Source organism: Sorex fumeus, unplaced genomic scaffold (assembly GCF_029834395.1).
Source record: "Sorex fumeus unplaced genomic scaffold, SorFum_2.1 ptg000098l, whole genome shotgun sequence".
Lineage (NCBI taxonomy): Eukaryota > Metazoa > Chordata > Mammalia > Eulipotyphla > Soricidae > Sorex > Sorex fumeus.
The window spans coordinates 84,669,236-84,684,907 of NW_026606155.1; positions in this window are offsets into that span (position 1 = coordinate 84,669,236).

The window sequence follows — 15,672 nt, forward strand, 5'->3', positions numbered from 1 at the left end:
CGCTGGCTGTGGCTTCTGTGGGATCCGCTTATAGCCCAGCCTAGCCGGCCAGAGCCAGAGCGGGCTGAGTGCTTCCGCAAAAGGCCTAATCTGCCTCTTTATATGACCCTCCCCTCCTGCCTGCAGTAGGGGGCTCCTCCCCAAACTCTCCTCCCTCGCCTGCCTGCTCCCGAAGCCTCTGGACTTCCTGCTCAGGGTTGCAGGGGTCATCTTAGCCGGTTCAGGATGGAGGGGAACGTCTGGGATCCAGGATCTTGGAGAGGGGTCTCCGTGATTTCCCCAGAGGAATTCCTGGAAAGTTTCTGGGAAGCTGGAGAGACAGCACCACGGGGACGGAGTTGAGGTGTCCGGGGTCCCCTTGAAGGTGGTCATAAGATAGGAAGAGCTCAGCTGGGACTGAGTGATTTTGGGGGGATATGCCAGCCAAGATGAGAGACATTGGGGGTCTCTCCCTGCAATACTTTGCCAACTAAGCTAGGCAGGAAGAATGTAGGGGGATTGAATTCAGGACCTCTGCATCTCCCCAGCCCTGAGAGCAGTAATTTTTGGCCACAGTGGTGGGGTGGGGAGTTGGGGAAATGTGTGCAGAAATCACACCTAGCACCTCCTTCACACCATTAGAGCACTGATTGCACCCCAATCCAGTGGTCTTAACTTTTTGTTTTAGTTTTGTTGGGGTGCTTAGGGATCAGAGGTGGAATGGAACTGAGCATTTTGAATAAGCAAAGTTTGCTAATCACCCAGCTCCTCTTTCTCAACGCTTCCTCCCTATGAAAATGAGGTGCAATCACATCCAACACACACACACACACACCCCTCCCTGTTCCTGGCCCCTGGCGCCACTCACCAGCCATCACTCCACACACCACTGCTCTGAGCAGCCCTTGGCCAACAGCCTCTAGGCGCCTTCCTGCTGGCTGCCCTCCTCTGCTTGGTGCCCAGGGCCTGTGCCAGGGGAACCTAGCTCTGGTGAGCCCAGGGACCGTGGCTCTAGCACTGTCTCTGCCCCAGCCCCGCTGTGGAGCTTCCGCTCTCTAACCAGCTCTGCTTATCACCTTCCTATCCAATGAGGGAGGCAGTTTAATCAGTTGCCCGTGGACTTCCTTCCGCTCTCAGGGCCTGGGCCTGAGTAGACCCCTAGAATGTTGCAATTCTTAGAATTGTCTCTGCTGTCCAGTCTGAGCAGGGACACAGGGGCCAGTGAGGGTAGGAGCTGAGAGAACTTCTAGCACTAACACACAGCTCCTCCAAAATAAATAAATAAATAATAGCAATTCTAGACCACACAGATTTTTTTTTTTCTTTTTGGGTCACACCCAGCGATGCAAAGGGGTTAGTCCTGGCTCATGCACTCAGGAATTACTCCTGGCGGTGCTCGGGGGACCATATGGGATGCTAGGAATTGAACCCGGGTCGGCTGCATGCAAGGCAAACGCTCTACTTGCTGTACTATCACTCCAGCCCCTAGACCACAAAGCTTTTGAAAACAGCTCATGATCCCCTCTGTGCATCCGTACCCCACTCCTGAAGACTCATCTCTGCGGGCCCAGAGCAATAGGACAGCAAGTAAGGCACTTGTCTTGCATTGGGTTGGGTCCGCGGTACCATATTCAGTCCCCGCCAGGAGTGAGCCCAAAGCCAGGAGTAAGCCAAAAAGCAAATAAATAACTAGAGATTCAGTCTCTAGGGTGAGTTCCCCTGTAAGCCCTGCTCTCTCTTCCCTGCTTCCCTCCAGTCCCCTTTGGGGGCCACCCAGTGACCCTCCCTGGGATCACATCTCTGCTGAGTGTTTGAATGGGTTTTGCAAGGGAAATCCCTGCTGCTTCCTGAGCACCTGGCACCTGCAGTGCCCAAGGGCCCCTCCTACCTGCCCTGCAGCAACCGAAGAGATGATGTCCTTTCCCCCTTCATCCGAGGACCTGGGGGAAGGCAAGGGCTAGACACCTTCTCCTTTAGAGATGGAGTGCCTCCAGGACTTGGGGGGGTCCTTCCTTGGGTTCTTTCAGTCTCAAGCCCTGAAGGATGAGAATCCACAGGATATAGCGATCCATACCCACCGAGAGTGCTGCTGAACCCAGTTCTTCTTTGTTTGTATTTGGGGGGGTCACACATAACTGTGCTCAGGGATAATTTCCAGCTCAGTGTTCAGGGGACCATGTAGTGATGGAGACAGTACCCAATTCTCTTGCATGCAAAGCAAGTGGTTGGCTCTTTGAGCTATCTCCTGACCTTGAACACAGTTCTTTGGGTTTTTTGTTTTTTTTTTTGCGGGGGGGGGGGTTGTTGTTTCTGTTTTGCTTTGGGGTCACATCCAGTGGTGCTCAGGGCTTACTCCTGACTCTGCACTTAGGGCTCACTCTGGGTGGGACCATATGAGATGCTGGAGATTGTTATTTATTTATTTATTTATTTTGCTTTTTGGATCACACCCAGCGATGCACAGGGGTTACTCCTGGCTCATGCACTCAGGAGTTACTCCTGGCAGTGCTTGGGGGGGCCATATGGGATGCTGGGAATTCAGCCCCGAGATACTGGAGATTGAACCCCTTGTTGGTCGCAGACAAGGCAAACGCCATCCCCACTGTATTGTCGCTCCAGTCTCCCCATGAACCCATTCTTGAGGCCCTCCTATGTTAGTTTGTGTGGAACCTGTCCTCCTGCCCACATCTTGCAAAGCAACCCTCAGAATACAGAATATAGAACGCTGGGAAGCCAGGCAAATATACCTTCATTTAGAAATACACTTAGAGGGGCTGGAGTGATAGCACAGCGGGTAGGGCGTTTGCCTTGCACGCGGCCGACCCAGGTTCTATTCCCAGCATCCCATATGGTCCCCTGAGCACCGCCAGGAGTAATTCCTGAGTGTAAAGCCAGGAGTAACCCCTGTGCATCACCGGGTGTACCCAAAAAGCAAAAAAAAAAAAAAATACACTTAGATTCCCAAAAAAAGTGAGCCGAAAACAAAAAATACTGCATCAATAAGAGTAAGGGCGATATGGAGAACATGAGTGATGGCAGGCAAACGCCCAGTTTTGGAAAGGCGCCTCCTGGGCAGAGCTGAACAGAGAGCACCCTGGAGGCCAACCACACCCCAGGGCAGAAGGTGGAAGGGTGAGGATGCCCCCTGCTGGGCACAGTGGAAATCACATGCCTCCTGGGGGAAAAAACGGGCTCCCAAGGCCAAGGCCAGCCTTTGGCAGCCTCTGGTCCTGGACAGAAGGGTGTGTGAGCGCTTTGGGCCAACAAAAGTGTTCAGAGCTTCCATTCCCAGGGAGATGCGGGTGGCCTGAACCCAGGAGGAAGTTTCCAAATTCCCTTGATTACGTGGCAGTTCTCTGAGGGGACTTTATGCACTGGTTTCTCAACCAGCAGAGAACCCGAATGGTGGAAGCTGAACTGAAACCCAGTTAAGAGCCCAGCAAGAGTATCAGACTGGAACAATTTCTCCACTGCCCTCCCCCACCCCCCACCTTCCCTTTGTGTATATTATTGTTGGCATAGGCTGGTGGGAGGGCAGAATCCTGCGCACACTCTTGGTTGTGCTCACATGTTTAGTCGCTCTGCTTGCACACGTGCTTGCCTGGGGTTGCTGTAGGAGCAGAGAGCCAACACTGCCACTTACCTAACGCTGTGGGACTTGGGAGCCCAGAGGCCTGTGGTGGTGTCATTTGGGCTAAGTGCTAACTGACTCTTGGTATGAAAATGGCTCCGGTGTTGCCTACTCTGGGGTTTGGTGATACTTACCCTGACTATGCCTGTAAAATAGACATAAAAATACTCCCAGCAACATTAAAGATATTTTTAATCTTTTTTTGTTGTTGTTGTTGTTTTTTAAATTTTCGATCACATTAAACGGTGCTCAGGGGTTACTCCTGGGCTATGCTCAGGAACTACATCTGGCCATGCTCAGGGGACCATATGGGATGCTGAAGATTGAACCCAGGAAGGTAGCATGCCTTACACACTGTACTATCACTCCAGCCCCAAGATTTTTTTAAAAAATTTTAAATTGTAAAAGCAATCAGTTTTGGCATGGGTGTGGGGTAAAAGAACCCTCGTTCACTGCTGATGAGAATGTTTACTGGTCCAACTTCTCTGGAAAACAATATGGACATATTGCAAAAGAACTAAGAATTGAGCTTTCATTCAACCCAGAAATTTCACTTCTTGGCATCTACCCCAAGGACCCAAAAACACTATTTCAGAAAGACATTTGCATTTTTTTTTTTTTTTGCTTGTTTTTGTTGGGAGGGATCATATCCAGGAGTACTCAGGGCTTACTCCTGGCTCTATACTTAGGGATCACTCAGGGCTCAGGGGACCATATGAGTGCCAGGGATCGAACTTGATTCAGTCACATGCAGGGCCTGTGTCCTTCCTGCAGTACTCTCACTCTCCAGCTCCTCATCTCATTATTAATCAGCAGATACTGGCAAGAGAAATGCAGCTTCTGAATTGTGTCTCCTAGCCTATAGCTCCCCAGCATCTTCACTGACTTACTCTTGGGTCAGTTTCGCGTCAATCATTAGTGTGGCATGGGGGCTGAACCCCCCAGGGCAGGCTGAGTCACTCCTGGCTGTGGACCAGCTGCATGGCTGAGTACCAAATGCCCACCATCTTTGGACCACTCAGCCCACAGGGCCAATGACGCAGATAGGAGAAGAGACTCGGGAGCTGTCCATCCACCTAGTCATCCAGCCAGTGGTGGCCCCACAGTGAGAGAGCAAAGGGAACCTTGGGGCCCAACCTGGAACCTCATCTGGGTAGCAGGTGCTGAAGCAGTGCTGGCTCAAGTCCCCCAGGAAGTCAAGACCATTGGGAGGTCTCCACAACAGCCCAGCAGGGGAGCAGCTGTTTGTCTGCCCATCCCAAGCGCCTTCTAGAATCACAGAAGGAACCACTTGGGACTGAGCAGTAGAAATTAATCAGTCCCATGACAGAGAGAGAGAGAGAGAGAGAGAGAGAGAGAGAGAGAGAGAGAGAGAGAGAGAACGGGGAAGAGAGAGTTTCCCTTTGAAGTGCCTTTGTGGGGAGGGGAACCCCTGGCTGTTCTCAGGGCTTACTCCTGGCTCTGCACCCAGCAGTCACTCCGGCCAGGGCTGGGAGACCATAAATGGTGTTGAGGATACAACCAGGATCAATTGTGTTCAAGGCAAGCACCTGAACCCCTGGATTATTTCTCTGGTCCCTGAAGTGCCATTTTGGACCAAACTTGCCTTGAGATGTAGCTAAGTGTACTCTGGACCTGGGGATGAGGAGGATATGACTCAAAGGGTTGGAGTACATGCTTTGCATGTGGGAGCTTGGAGCTGATCCCTGGCACTGCTTGGCCCCCAGCACTGAGGTGGGCACAGCCTCTGAGCACCACCTAGGTGTGCTGCCTTCTCCCCCCACAAGAGATTTTAGTCCTAAAAGAAGCAAAAGCTGGCTATGTGATTTTGGTAAGCTACCTGAGCTCTCTGATCTGTTTCACTTTTTGTCATTTCTTTTCTTATTTGTTTTTGTTTTGAGGTCACATTTATTTGTGCTCAGGGGTTATTTCTGACTCTGTGCTCAGGAATCCCTCCTGGCAGTGCTCAGGGAACCATATGGGATTCCGGGGATTGAACCCAGGTTGGCTGTGTACAAGGCAAGCATCCTACCCACCATACTATGGCTCCAGACCCATACATTTTTATCATTTCTAAGATTCCTTCCAACTCTAAACATTTATTCACTTTTGTTTTTCTTTTGCAGTGCTGGGGGGAGAAAACCCAGGGCCTCACACAGACACGGCATGTGCTCTATCAGTGAACCATAAGCCCAGTTCTCTCTCTCCCCCCTTTCTAATCAGAATAACCACTCTTGTCACTTTTAATCTCCTGCCTTTCCTCTAAGAGCTGACAAACCGAGAGATGAGCACTGTAGATGACAGGAAAGGCCCTGGCCATACCCCAGCAGGGTTTTCTTGGCAGTATCACTTATCTCCTCTGCCTCTGTACATCTGCAGCTGTGAAATGGAGCTGTTTTCATGACTGTGCTGAGCTAAGAGTAAGTTGGGTGAAGTCTCACTCCCCACCAGCTTGGAGCTTTGCTCCAAAGAAATGCCCTCTGGCCAGAAAGATAACACAGGGGTTAAGGCATACCTGTTGACCTGGTTTCAATCCCCAGCACTGCTTCTGGTCCCCCAAGAATCACCAGGAATGGAGACTGGGGCCATAGTATAGCGGATAGGGCATTTGCCTTGCATGCGGCCGACCTGGGTTTGATTCCCAGAATCCCATATGGTCCCCTTGGACTTCCAGGGGTAATTCCTGAGTACATGAGCCAGGTGTGACCCAAAATAGAAAAAAAAAAAAAAGAATCATCAGGAATAACCCCTGGGCACAAAACCAGGAGTAAACCCTGAGCACAGCCAGGTGTGACTCCAGAACCAAAATAATTTAAAAAATAAATGTCCTTTAGGCTCTGGAGAGAGAGTTGGATGGACTGAGAACAGGAGTGGTTCTCCCAGCATGAGAACAAGCAGCAGCCCCCAGACACTGACAGGTGTATCCATTTCTTTCTGTTGCTTGTTTTGCAGTGCTGGGTTTTCCCACTGAGCCCAGCCCTGCCCTTGGTACTCCTCACTCCTGTCCTGGACCAGTTTTGTTTTTGTTTTTGTCTTTATTTTGTTTTCAGGTCACATAAGGCAGTGTTCAGAGGTTATTCTTGGTTCTGCATTCAAGAATTACTCCTGGCAGTGCTTGGGGACCATATGGGATGCTGGGGATCAAACTTGGGTCAGCCAAGTGCAAGGGCAAGATCCCTACCTGCTATACCATTGCTCCGGGTCCTCCACTATTTTTTTTTTAAATCAATCCGGGCAAAGTCACAATAAACACACCCCTTGACCCTGTGACTAGCAGGGACCAGGGAAAACAGGGAATCTGTTGGGAAAACTGCCTAGACTCCCCCAAATCTTCCTAGCCTGCTGGAGTAATAGTCTGAGTCTCCCAAGGTAAAATGAACAGGGCTTAACTGAGAGATCTAGGCTTGGCTCCAAGGCTCCCACTGTACAAGGACAGGGTGGAAAAGTGGCGGCTTAGCAGAAGGAAGTGTGAATAAAACTGAGGGTTTTTGCTGACAGCCAGCTCCATCTGAGTCAAATGACAAAGCTGCCAAAAAAAAAAAAAAAAAGATCTCTAGATTCTTCTGCTGGATTAAAGTTGAGTATCCAGCCCAGTCATTCTCCATCTTGATATCTCATTAGAATTGCCTTGACGGGGCTGTAGAGACTGTATAGTGGGTAGGGCGTTTGCCTTGCATGCAGTCGACCTGGGTTCAATTCCCAGCATCCCGTATGGTTCTCTGGGCACCACTACCAGGAATTCTTGAGTGCAGAGCCAGAAGTAATCCTGAGCACTGCCAGGAAATGCCATAAACAAATAAACAAACAAACAAACAAACACAAACAAGAATTGCCGGAAAGCTTGAATAACACTGGATATTCCTTGCCACACCCAGAACTCCCAATGGGGACCTGGACCTGGTGGTGGGGAGAGAGAACGGAAGATGAGGAGGTTTTAAAGGCTCCCCTCTCACTTCCAATGTGCTGCCAGAGTTCTAGAAGCCAGGAAGACCTCGTCGCATTCTCACTCTCAACCTCTGGCAGACTTGGGGGTGTCAGTTAGGGTGCTTGGTTGTGGGGGAGCATGTGCCTGGACACCTAGTGGAGGGCGACCAGGAAGGACACTTGGGACGAGCAGTCATGCAGGGGAGACAGCCTCCTCTGCAGCTGAGTAAGCCTTGTTCATAGGGACCCCCAGGGTTGGAATCTTAGGGACCCTCTTGATTATGTTTTCCACGTGCCATCCTGAGACAGATTTACTTGCAAGGAGTTTGGGGAGATGTAGAAGAGTGAAGGAAACAGGACTTAGGGGAGACAGACATGAATCCACGGCTCAGTCACACACAGCAAAGGACCGTTGAAACTCCTTTGAGGGGCTAGAGCGATAGCACAGCAGGTAGGGCGTTTGCCTTGCATGTGGCCAACCCAGGTTCGATTCCCAGCATCCCATATGGTCCCTGAGCACTGCCAGGATTAATTCCTGAGTGCATGAGCCAGGAATAACCCCTGTACAATGCCGGGTGTGACCCAAAAAGCAAAGGAAAAAAGAAAGCTCCTTTGAGGTCAGAGGCTGACCTGTGAACCCTCAAACAAACCAACCCTTGTTTGTTTGGTTGATTGGTTTGGTGTTTGTTTGTTTGTTTGGTTGGTTGGTTGGTTGGTTTGCCGAGGCAGATGACCACTGCAGAGAGTTTATGAGCAGCTGAAGGAAATACCCAGGGCCACACTCAGCTGTGCATCATCTTCAGCAGGCTCTGGCAGAACACGTTTCTTGATCCTAAACCCAGGGTTCGGGTGCTGCATGATAGCAACTGACTACCATCCAATAGATGCTTCTGAGAAGCGCTTGCTCTCACCTCCCGGAGAAGGAAACAGTTCCTTGGTTACTCTGAAGATCACGTGCTCTGGGAAACTCACAGGCCACTGAGTGGGATGAACGACAGCCCCCACGACTGCAGTTCATTTCGGTGTCACGTCCTATCCAGCATCCCATTATCCACTGTATTGATGCGCTGGTTCACTTATTTTATTGTTCCGGGGGAGGGCACTCACTGGCAGTGGTGTTTGGGGCAAGGGAACCGTGTGGTACTGGGGATTAAAACTCTGGCCCCACACGCAGGCCAGCAGCTGTGCCCTTGGACCACATTCCTTGTCTCTCTGTCTCTCTTTCCCACGTTACATTCTCTTTTCCTTTAGGTTGGACCTCTGCTCATTGAGGCTGTTTGTCTTAATTAGGGGGTGAGGCAATTCTCATTCCTGTGGAGTCAGAACTCTTAAATGATTGTGATCTTCTTGGGTCCCCCTGCTGAATTTATTTTCTCATCATCAAAACCAAGCAAGGGAATGACAAATGACACAGAGGATTACCTGGGCATCAAACACACTCTTTCCTGGTGCGCTGTGTCATAGCAGTCCTGTCTGCCCAGATGCCTGCAATGACCTGCTGGCCTCATGACAAATGTGTGTCAGGACAGAAAACCATCACACTTCAGGCTTATGGAATTTGTTGTTGTGGTTGGGTGGTTGGTTTGGTTTGGTTTGGTTTGGTTTGGTTTGGGGGCCACATCTGAAGATTCAGGGTTTACTCCTTGCTCTGCACTCGGAGATCACTCCTGGTGGGCTCTAGGGGTTGTATGGGGTGCCAGTGATCGAACTCAGGTTAGCTGCATGCAAAACAAGTGCCTGACCCACTATCGGCCTGTACTACCAGTCTGGCTCTGGGCTTACAAAATTTTTGTGTCTCTTCCTTCCAGTTCTGGTGGGAGAATTCAGCTTTGGGGAACCAAATTCTCTAAACTAATAGGACCTGCAACTCTAGTTCCAGGATCTCAAACTTTCCCCACTGGGGTCCTAGAAACTACTGGTCTTCTCTTTCCTATCTCTAGAGTTTCTCTTTCTAGGTCCCTAATCAACTAGTCAAGTCATTTGCCCATGAGGCTGTACCTATTTTTTCCTCGGCCCCTCCACTGAGAGCCATGGTAATAACCCAGGTCCCCAGATACCAAATCAACCAGATGCTGCATCCAGCAAACCTTTAAGTGTTTACCTGGGGTTTGGGGGAGATAGTTAAAAGTGCTAGAGTATATCCTTTACATACAGGAGCCCTGGGTTCCATCCTCAGTACCACAAGGGTCCCCAAGCACCACCAGGAGTGACTCCTGAACACCATCAGGTATGGCCAGACTACCCGCTTCTTCCCAACCACACACAAGCAATTTCTTACTCTACTTTCCCCAGTGAACAGGGCCCAGGAAACGGTCCTATATCCTTGAAGGGGAAGGAGTAGGTGTGTCAACATGTTACTATTATAGTATTATAAAATTCTCTATTAGTCATTGGAATCTAGATCTAGGGCTGGAGCAATAGCACAAGAGGTAGGCCATTTGCCTTACATAGGATCGACCCAGGTTTGATTCCCAGCATTGCATAGGGTCCCCCGAGCACCACCAGTAGCAATTTCTGAGTGCAGAGTCAGGAGTAACCCCTGAGCATTGCCAGGTGTAACCCAAAAAGCAACAAAAATAAAAATAAAAAAATAAAAGAACCACTGGAATCTAGATCCAAACACTGAATTATGTCTGGAAATCAGGGAAAGTGTTGACTTTCCACTGGAGCAAATGCCACCAACCTCCTGGCTTTCCACCTCCACTGCACAGCTCAGGGATTCTGTGTGCAGCCAACAGCATCCTAGAGGTTTCTGAGACCATTTCAGAGGTTCTACATGGTTAAAATATAGGCAAAATACTAGATGTTATTTGCCTTTTTGACTGCTTCGACATTTGTGGTGACGATATAAAAGCTGTATTGGGGGATGGAGAGAGACAGCACAGGGGTCAGGGCGCTTGTCTTGCATACATGCGACCTGGGTTCTATCCCTGCCTGTGGGAATCAGCACTGCATCTGTTCCCCCAAGAATCCCAGGAGTGATCCCCGAGCACAGAGCTAGAGTGAGCTCTGAGCATAGCCGACTATAGCTTTAAACCAAAAAATGAATGCAAATAAAGAAAAAAAAAACTATGGTCTTGGGGATGTGGCAGGGGAAAATTAGTTAAATAAGTTTTGGGGTCTCACTAAACCCAAAGAAGTGGTCCCCAAATTGTTCTGAGTTAACTCTGAAAATGGTGGGGTGGGGGCTGAAGCCATAGCACAGCAGGTTGGACGTTTGCTTTGCATGTGGCTGACTTTGGTTCGATTCCCAGCATCCCATATGGTCCCCCAAACACCGCCAGGAGTAATTCCTGAGTGCAGAGCCAGGAGTAACCTCTGAGCATCAATGGGTGCTACCCAAAAGGAAAAAAAAAAGAAAGAAAATGGTGGAGTGCAGAGGATAGGGGAAGGAGATGGTGGGAGGAAAGAAAGGTCAGCCTACTGTTTTAATAAAACAGTAAACAATTTTAATAAATTATAGTTGAATAAATACATGACTTTAAAAAAATTTTGTGCAGGGCCACAGATGTGGTTCAGGGGTACAGCGTATGCCTCAAAGAATTCACATATAGTCCCTTGACAACACTGCCAGAAGTGATCCCTGAGCACAGAGCCCAGAATAAGCCCCTGTATTTTTCCAACCTTTCCTGGAAAACCCAGGATACAGGCCCACTTCTCTAACTCTGACCATGCTTCTCTTGGCATTTCCATTTCACTTGGGCGGTCTTGGTCTTTCTTTCTCCTCTCTCCTAGGACCCCTCCCCATGATCCTATTTCTTACCTTGTTAAATCCTGTTTCATAGGAGAATGCTCCCTTATCAATAAATTCTCCTTTATGCAACTCAGTATGCACCCCTCTCCCCACCCCACCTATTGGTCACCTCTGCTACTTGCTGCTCTTGGGAGCAGGAGGTGGGGGGGGGGGTTAGCCCCCATCCTTTCTTAGCAGGTACTTGCAAATCTCTGGCTTGAGCTGGATGCAAGTTGCCCTATTTGTTGGTCTCAGGAGCCAGGAAAGAGCGCAGCTGCCTCTGGCAACCGAAAGCAATTCCCGTGGACAGTGACAGCTGCAGGCCAGTGCTCTCTCCTGCCCACAACAGCCCCTGCTAAAGAGGCAAATTCAACTTCTGCTGTGAGACCCCATGAAGCAGGGATGAAAAGTTCGTGGCCGGGAGTCAGAAAGACTCAGGTCTGAGTCCTCCTAGCTACATGACTTGCAACTTCCTTTTTCGAAGCGCCTTTAGAGATGGAGATAATTTCTCCATGTCTTAAAAAATGTAGGTTAGGGGCTAGAGCAATAGCACAGCGGGTAGGGCGTTTGCTTTGCATGCGGCTGACCTGGGTTCGATTCCCAGCATCCCATATGGTCCCCCAAGCAGTGCCAGGAGTAATTCCTAAGTGCAGAGCCAGGAATTACCCCTATGCATAGCTGGGTGTGACCCAAAAAGTAAAAAAAAAAAGAAGAAGAAGAAGAAGGTAACAAAGAAGAATGACAAAAGAAATCAAGAAATGTGAGTGCTTAAGTGCTTAGCATCATTCCTGGATGTCATTGCTGTTCTAAGAGGTTAGAACTTGCCAGAGCCTCAATAAAAACAGTCACCTTTAGGGAACCATCAAAAAGGAACACCACTGTGGGGGGGAGGGGGGACAGGCGGTGTGGTGGGGCTAGCTCACTGACTCTGGAGAGAGCACCATAAGGATGTGGTGGAGGAGGTTCTAGGGACTGTGGTAGCATCTACAAAAAAGTGAACCTTGGGGCCCACTCTGTCCCCAAGCTGCTTTGATTCTCTGATTCGCCCTACCCCGGGTGTGTGGGGGGGGGGGGGGTGGGGGGGGGAGGCGGGGACCGGAAGGAGGGGAGGCACTTAGAGGAGCATATTCACTTTCAGGCCACTAGGGGGCCATTTAGTTGTCTGCAACAGGAATAGTACACTAATGGTCTCTTAATGGCTCAGGCACCAGGGAGATCGGGCTCAATTATATCTGAAAGCACTTGGAGTTCCTAGGGTAAAAGACACTATGCAAATCCAGATAATAAATAGGGTTTATTGATGACAGGTTAAAGAATCTGGCACTGTTTGGTTTGCAGAAGAATAGGGTAAGAGAAATTCAATAGAGACTTCAAGTATATTATTCTGGAGTATAGAAAAGTGACAGGCTGTTTTCCTTGGGCTCCACTGGGGAAAATGCGAGAAGTTTAATTTGCAACAGAAGGAACACAGTGCATCGGAGAATGAGGATGGGAGGAGGCTTTGAGATGGCCTTAACCTGGGATCTTGGAGAACAATTCGGGTTGGTGCAGTTGGTCTGATCAGACCTGCCAAGAAGGCCAGAGAGAAGAGAAGACAACATCCTGAGATAATATGGGGTTTCAGCTCGACAGGCAGCTCTGGCGAACCCAGGAGCCAAGTGCGGAATGAGTGGTTGTCTTTTCTCCATCAGCCTGTACCAAGAATGTACTCAAATGATTTCAGAAAATAAAAGGCTGCTCCTGATTGGCCACTGAGAGTGACAGCCTCATGTCAGAGCCTCAAGAATGAGAGTGAGGCAGGGTCCAAGAGAGATAGTACAGGTGATAGGGCATTTGCCTTGCACTCAGCGACCTGGGTTGGATCCCCGGCACACCAAGTGTTCCCCTGAACCCACTAGGAGTGATTCCTGAATACAGAGCCAGGAGTAAGCCCCGAGGACCACATTTTGTGGTCCTCTCAACCCCTTTCAAAAAAGAATGAGGGGTTGAGGGGCTAGAGCGATAGCACAGTGGGTAGGGCATTTGCCTTGCACGTGGCTGACCCGGGTCCTATCCCTGTCATCCCATATTGTTGCCCGAGCACTGCCAGGAATAATTCCTGAGTGCAGAGCCAGGAGTAACCCCTGTACAACGCTGGGTGAGACCCAAAAACAAAACAAACAAACAAAAAAAAAAGAATGAGGGGTTGGAGTGACAGTGGGTAGGGTGCTTGCCTTACATGCAGCCAAACTGGATTTGGTACCAGTATCCCATATGGTCCCCTGAGCCCTGCCAGGACTGATCCCTGAGTGCAGAGTAAATCCTGAGCACAGCCAGGTGTCCATAGCTGGGAGTGACCCACCCCCCCAAAAAAGAATGAGATGTGAGGAAGATAGTACAGGATTTAAGGCACAGACATGTCATGTGCCCAAACCTCGCGTGACCCCTAGTATCATGTGGTTTCCCAAACATCACCAGGTGTGCCCTGGAGGCCCCCGAGGAGTACCAGAGTGGCCCAGGTGGTCCCCGGCACCACAGAGCCCAAGCAGCAACACATCCTTGGGTCCTAACACTGAACTACCAGCTGGATGGCCCAGAAGCAGCCCTCCAGAGCAACTCTTCAGAGGCTCTTTGACAGGGATAGAAAAGAATGTGAGGGGCTGGGAAATGCTGATAGGAGAGAACACATGTTTTACACACAGGAGCCCTTGGGTTCAATCCTCAGCACCACAAAGAGTCTGGGGGCTCCCTGCCCCCCAAATAACCGTGAGCATCACAACTAAAAAGATGAGCAAGCGTCACAGCCAGGAAGTGTGGCTCTAGCCCCTTGGTGACCTCAGTGAGCACCATGCCCATGACTTGGAGCCCTGGTGAGCACTGTGCAAGCAACTACAACTAAAGTAGTGCAGTGCTCAGGAAAGGGTGACCTGATTGTGACCCCCGCACGCACACACACACATCATAGCTGGGCATGTGTGCAAATCTCCCCCCAATTAAAATAGTATTGACAATGACAAGGGGAAGACTAGGAGCAGAGTGATTTTTTTTTTCTGGAGCACACTCAGAAAAAAAAAGGCTGCTTTCCCCTGCGTGGTTGGGGTGGGGGAGGCACAGTATTGGTGATGGGGGTCCTCCCCAGTGAGTATTAGGTTGGAAGCTAAAGGAGATAGATAAATGGAATGGCTTGAGAGCGTCATGCCTCAGAGCCAGCGGACAGACAGTTTCAGGTCCACACCCGGGACAGAGGCAGGAGGTGGTTCACTCACAGAACCCCACCACGACCACGGTCCTCTGCCTGCACACACTCCCGCAGCCAGGCACAGCCTCCCACAACCACTGAAACACCCAGACGGGCTGCACGCCCAGCTCTGGGAACACAGGAAGTAGAATTCAGGCAGGAGGGAACTAGAAATTCTGGAGAGCGAATGGGTGGGGGGTGGGGGGAGTGACGGCGAGGGGAGAGGGAAGGAGGAAGCCGGGGGTTGGCACGGAGAGGGCAGCTACTGAGATCCGCTCGGAGAAGAGCCTTAAGCACGCACTTCAACTGGGCAGGAGAAGGGGCGACAGCAGCCGCGGCGGTCCTCAGAGAGAGAGCGAGCTGGGAGGCTCGCTCCGTCGGCTCAGCTCCGCCCCGTCCTCGGTCCCTGTTCGGCCCAAACCGAAGCATCTCCCTCGATCCCCACCTGGGGCTGTCGCGAACTTTGGAACTAAGGCGGGAGGAGAGTCAGGTTAACCTGCTGAGCACGTGTCTGTCTTGCAAGCCCTGGCAGATCAGGGCGATTTGACTCAAATCGCCCCTTAAGAGGGCAGACAGATGTAGGCAAGATTTCAGCAGCACCCCGCAACGAAGCCGAGAGCTGGGACTGGCAGGGGGGAAGGAGGGAGGGGAGCAGGAACACGCCCCTGGCGACCCCAGTGCGGTCTCCAGCCTCCTCCTCGTCCACCCCGAAAGCCGACGAGACTCGTTAGGTGTGAAGCCACCTACCTGGAGGACCCGCCGGGAGGGTACCTGGAGCGGGGCGCGCGCCGAGAGCACGAGCGTGGCATCCTCTCTCCTCTTGGGGGGAGGTAAACTGAGGCCTGGGGAAGGGGGGAGGGCGTCAGTCGCTGCGGCCCGTTCCCTCCGGGCCACACGCGACCACCAGGGCGATCGGGGGCGGTGCCCGCGTTGACAGCTCGGCGCCCCGCCCCCGGCTCCGCACTCCGCCCCCCAACGACGCCTTTTTTTCCTTCCCCTTTTAAAGAAGCGCCCGGGGCTCGGCTCCGGCGCGCGCCGCGCAGCCCGCGCGGGGCCACGCGGGGCGTCGCCGCTTTAAGAACCGGCCTCCTTTAACTCTGTCCTGACGGGGCGTCCCGGGGGCCGCGGCCCGCCTCCCCGCGCCGCACTTCCGGACCGCGGCGTCGCCCTTTTAAGAGGCGGGCCTCC